We start from the raw sequence: 6,060 nt of genomic DNA, 5'->3' as shown, positions 1-6,060 counted from the left end.
TGTTTACCTCTTTATCCTTCTCTCAATTCTTGTATTTGAAAGTCAAATATTCTATTCAGCTCAGTCTTTTCACCAAGAATATTTGAAAGCCCTCTATTTCATTGAATGTCTATTTTTTTTCCCCTGGAGTATTGTACTCAGTTTTGCTGGGTAGGCGATTCTTGGATTTAATCCTAGTTCCTTTGACCTCTGGAATATCATATCCCAAGTCTCCTGATACCTTAATGTAGAAGCTGCTAAATCTTGTGTTATCCCAATTGTGTTTCCACAATAGCTGAATTGTTTTTTGTTTTTGTTTTTTTTTTCTGTCTGCCTGCAATATTTTCTCCTTTATCTGGGAACTCTGGAATTTGGCTACAATATTTCTTGGACTTTTCCTTTTGGGATCTCTTTCAGGAAGTGATCAGTGTATTCTTTCAATATCTATTTTCCTCTCTAGAATTTAGTTCTAGAATATTTCCTCTCTAGAATCTAGAATGCAGTTTTTCTTGATAATTTCTTGAAAGATGATGTCTAGGCTTTTTTTATCATGGCTTTCAGGTAGTCTGACAATTTTAAAATTATCTCTCCTAGATCTGTTTTCCAGGTCAGTTGTTTTGTCCAATTAGATATTTCACGTTGTCTTCTATTTTTCCAATCTTTTGGTTTTGTTTTATAATTTCTTGACTTTTCTTAAAGTCATTAGCTTCCACTTGTTCCATTTTAATTATTAAGGAACTATTTTCTTCCATGAGCTTTTGGAACTCCTTTTCTGTTTGGCCAATTCTGCTTTTTAAGGCATTCTTCTCTTGATTGGTTTTGTGGACCTCTTTTGCCATTTGGATTAGTCTGTTTTTAAGGTGTTATTTTCTTGAGCATTTTTGGGTCTCTTTTAGCAAGTTGTTGATCATTTTTTCCTGATTTTCTTGCATTACTCTCATTTCTTTTCCCAATTTTTTCTCTACTTCTCTTACTTGATTTTCAAAATCCTTTTTGAGCTCCTCCATGGCCTGTAACCAATTCAGATTTTTCTTGGAGGCTTTGGATATAGGAACTTTGACTTTGTTGTCTTCTTCTGGTTGTATGTTTTGATCTTCCTTGTCACCAAAGTAAGATTCTATAGTCTGATTTTTTCCCCTCTATTTGCTCACCTTCCCAGCCAATTACTTGACTTTTTAGCTCTTTGTTAAGGTAGATCTCTGTGGAGGGTATACTGTCCCAAGTTTCAGGGGTTTTGTGCAGCTGTTTTCAGATATATTTCTAGGGACCTGTGAATTTTCAGTTCTTCCAAGGTTGTATGATAAAAGGAAAGATATTTACCCCTCTCCTGGTCTGTGCTCTTGTCTGTCAGTGACTACAGGCACTTTTTTCTGCCTTGGAACTGTGAGGAGTATTTCCCCTCAATGGCCATCACAAGCTATGCGATGCCAACACTCCTCCTTGCCCCAGGACCACCACCCAGAACTGTGGCCCAGATCTAAGCACGGTCAAAACAAAGCAAGAGAATCCTGACTTATCACCAGCAAAGAGATCCCTGCAATCCCCCTCTGATTAGCCACTGCATTCCCCCCCCCCCCCACAAACACACACTGTCTGTGTGCCAAGAGCTTCAGAAGCAGCCACTGCTGCTGCTGCTACCACCTCCACTCTGGGGCTACGACCAGGCTAGATCTCACTTCTCTCTCACACAGGTCTGACAGACCCTTCCTACTGACCTTCTAAATTGTCTTTGGTGTTTGTGGGTTGAGAAGTCTAGAAACCACCACAGATGCCAGTGATTCAGTGCCTTGAGCATTGCTTCTGGTTTGCTCCAACCCATCTGTGCTGGCATGGCCCACACTGGATGGCACTCTTCTCTCAGACTAGTGCAACAGACCTTCCCTGTCAACCTTCCAGGTTGTCTTTGCTGGAAACTTGCTTCACTCTGTCATTTTGTGGGCTCTGCTGCTCTTGATTTGCTTGGAGTCATTTTTTATAGGTATTTGGAGGGTTTTAGGGGAGATCTCAAGCAAGTCCCTGCTTTGACTCTGTCACCTTAGTTTTGAACAAATCTAAAAGAAATATAAACAAAAGAGAAAATACAGAATTGAATAAATGGCTGGAGAAACTGGAGCTAAAAGACTTATAGAATCTTTCAAATGCAACAGCATAAGAATATGTGTATATATGTATGCATGTATATATGTATTTTATGCATATATGTATGTATGTATATCTCAGAACCACACAGAACCTTTGCTTAAATTGATCATGTATTAGTGCACAGAGATATTACAAATAAGCTTTTTAAAAAAGATTTTAAAAGATAAACTGTATATAGTATAATGGAGGGGAGGATGTTAAAATGCTCACTCTTTCAGAATCCTAATGTCACCAAGACATCATAGAAGTACTCAATTGAGACAGAAGACCCATAAATAGTTTTGTTACATCTTGAAGATGTTATAAGAAAAAAGAAGAAAGAGGAAGAAGGAGAAAGGATACATTAGGGGGAAGCAGAAGGAAAAATAGGGAATTTATCAACATATATAATATGGTTGTGCAAAAGTAAAACTACATGCAAACATGGAAACTGTGAGGAAGTTTGTATCCCTTGAACTTCACTTTCATCTAAACTGGTCAAAAGAAGGCAGAACACACACATACACACACACACACACACACACACACACACACACAGGTTGGCATAGGAATGCATTCAATTCAACAAGGATGCAGAGAGGAACAGGAAGAGGGTAGATTCAGGGAGGGATTAGTCATAAGCTGAACAAACCTTAAATGTAAAAGGTGAATAGTGAAGAAAAGGTTAAAAGGAAAAAGAAAGGGTAACATAGAAATAAATAGGGAGTGAGGAGTAAAGAGAAGGAAAAGTCTAAGAGAACTGGATGAAAGGAAGTAATTATCATCACTGTGAATGTGATTAGAATGAACTCACCCATAAAAAAGAATATATTAAAAAAATTAAAAAATAGAATATATTAGCAGAATGGATTGAAAAGCAAAATCTAATAATATATTGTTTACAAGTAACACACTTGAAACATAAAAGACTCAGAGAGTTAAAGAAAAGAGTTGGAGCAAAAGCTATTATGCCTCAACTGAAAACAAAAAAAAAAAAACAGGGGTGGTAATTATGCTTTTGGACAAGGCAATGGTAAAAATAGACTCAATTAAAACAGATAAGGAGGAAAACCACATTTTGCTGAGAGGAAACGGAGATAATGAATCAATTCCAATATTTAACACATATGCACCAAATGGTATAGCTTCTAGATACTTAAAGAAAAAAACTAATTGACTTATAAGGAAAAATATACAATAAAACTACAATAGTGGGGGACCTCAATTTATCCCTATGAGCTTGAGATAAACCAAACCAAAAAGTAGATAAGAAAGAAAGAAATTAAGAACCAAACAGAATTTTTTGTGAAGGTTTTTTCACAATGGGGGAGATACAGCATGTTTGTTGGCAGTAGGGAATGACAAAATAAATGAATGAGTGGTGATGCCTGATGGGGTAATCTGTTGGAGACAGGATGCAATGAGATGATTTGAACAAGTAAAGGGGTTAGCCTTAGTAAGGAGTAAGGCCACTTCATCATGCAGGACAAGGGTAAAGGAGAACATGACTTCAAGGCACCTGAGTGATAGGAAATAAGGAAGAGAGAAGAGAGAGCTCTCAGTGAATGGCCTCAATTTTTTTCTATAAAGTAAGAGACAAGGTTCTCAACTAAGAGGGTGGGAAGAGGGGAAGTCAAGGAAGATTTGAGGGGGGATGAAACATTTTGGAAGAGCTGTTGCTGAGAATGGGATAGTGAACTGATAAGGAAGGTATAGTAGAATTGCCTAGCACCAGTGAGAGCCCAGTTGAGGTTATACAATATAAATTTGTCTTGGACTCAGTCAGAATGATTGTTGTGATTTTATCCACCTTCATTGAGCAACCTGTGTACAGAAGTAAAGGTGAAAATTGGTGGATGGTGAGAGTGATCCAAGGCTGGGCCTCTCACAATTGTTGAAACAATAAGGGGGCTAAGGATTCAAGAGAAGAGGACAGTATAGAGTTGAATTGGTTCACCAATGGGTAAAAATGAGGAAAGGAGGAGACAGTGGCTAGTACAGGGAGATGGCCTAGGACATAACCGAGGGGTCAAGGGATTAGAGGTCACAGTATGGACAAAAAACAAGATTTGATAAGAGAAGGCAGAGGGAGAGGTGGAAAGTCAATAGACTATGGTCAGATAAGAAGATTCTTAAATATGGTAGTGGTGCATTTTGGGGTGACAGCAAGACCAAAGGTAGGACTATTTTTTGCATGTGGCTGAGGTAGGGTGGAGGAGTAGTTCATGGGAAGTGAGTAGGTTGAGGAACTGAGTGGGTAGATATTTAAGGAAACATCAATATGTATGATCAAGTCCCCTGGTATGAGGGCAGAAGTGGTGGAAGAGAGAAATTATGAGCTTTGTACCAATCCTATTTCAGAAAGAAGGGGATGTCTGTAGACAAGAGCTACCAGGATTTTGGCTGGGTGGTGGAGATAAACAGTATGAACCTCAAAGGAGGAGAAGTTACTGGGTGATGGAGGTACGGACAGAACCTAGAAGCAGCAATGGGGAGCAAGGAGTATTCCAACATCCCCAACTTGATGAGGGTGCCAAGGGGGATGAATGAAGGTACATCCAGTAGTGCAAAGGGTGGGCAGGGAGGCTATATCATCAGGGAGAAGTCAGGTTTCAGTAAAAGACAGAAGATGGAAGGAGTGGGAAAAGAAAAGAAACTAGGAGGAAAGAAGTTTCTTGCCTATGGAGCAAGTGTTCTGGAAGTGGAGGAGGGTATTTGGCTGGAACTTTGGAATGAGTTGAAAAGGGTGGGAAAAAGGAATTGGGTGGTAGGGATGGGGAATGGGGTTTAGATGACGACTTGTAACAATTCAGATTACCTAGGATGTGTAAGGTAGGATCAAGTGTAAGAATGTTGATCATTGAGTAGAAGATGCTACTCTTCTTCCCAAAGGACACTAGAGATTGGGCTCAGTACAAGAGCAGCATGAGATGGAAGGTACCTGGTGTAATCCTCTCTCAAAACTGGAATAGAACAGAAGGACCTCTGTTCTCCAAAGCCCTTACCAGCTTTGCCCTTCACAGATACAGAGAATCAAGTAATTGTTATCTCCAATGATGTTTAGACCCAGAGATGAGGAACCTGCAGCCTTTAGGCCACATGTGGCCCTCTAGGTCCTCAAGTGCAGCCCTCTGACTGAATTCAAACTTCACAGAACAAATAAATCCTTAGGGTCACAGGTTCTCCACCCCTTATTCATTGAAACCCTCTCCTCTCTAGCTTTCTAAGTTCTCCTCCTACCCCTCTGACGGCTCCTTCTTAGGTTCCTTTGCTGGATCCTCCAGATCAAGCCCTCTCACCTGAGGTGTCCCTTAGGGTCCTGTCCTGGGCTCTCTTCTCTTCTCCCTCTGTTCTGCTGCATATCACCTCCCACAGATTTAATTTCTATCTCTACGCTGCAGATTGCCAAATCTACTGTTCCTGCCCCACCCTTTCTGCTCCTCTGCAGTCTTGTATATTGAGATATCTTTCAGATATCTCAAACGGGATCTAGTGCCTTCCCTGTGTTAATTATGTCCGACTTATCTGGGATGGAATTGGTTAGGGCACGTTTCTTTGCTCCTTGTCTCCATTAGATTGTAAGCTCCTTGAAGGCAGGGGCTGCCTTCCCCCTCTATTCTCAGAGCTTAGCATGGTAGGAGCTTACTAAATGCTTATATAGGAAATGCAGGTTCAGGGCGGCACTGGGGCAAGAAGAAAAGGAAGACAGTCCCTGCCCTCACACAGCTTACAGTCTAATGGGGAAGACAGCATACTAACAACTCTGTACAAACGATCTCTCGGGCAATGGGGAGCCGCTGAATGTGGCGAACTTTGGAGGAATGGGGAGCCCCAGCCTCGGAAAGAACGTTTCCAAGCGTCTAAGGACGCTGCTGCCTTTACAAACAGGTATTTGTCTGTTGCAATTGTTCATTACAGCTGATCTCAGATCTGGCAGAAGTTACAATCCAGATGCAGCAA

This window comes from Petaurus breviceps, unplaced genomic scaffold (assembly GCF_028583685.1).
Source record: "Petaurus breviceps papuanus isolate PSGF00001 unplaced genomic scaffold, PetGlider_PUasm1.0 103, whole genome shotgun sequence".
NCBI classification, from domain to species: Eukaryota; Metazoa; Chordata; class Mammalia; order Diprotodontia; family Petauridae; genus Petaurus; species Petaurus breviceps.
Note: the sequence above shows the minus strand (reverse complement) of the source record.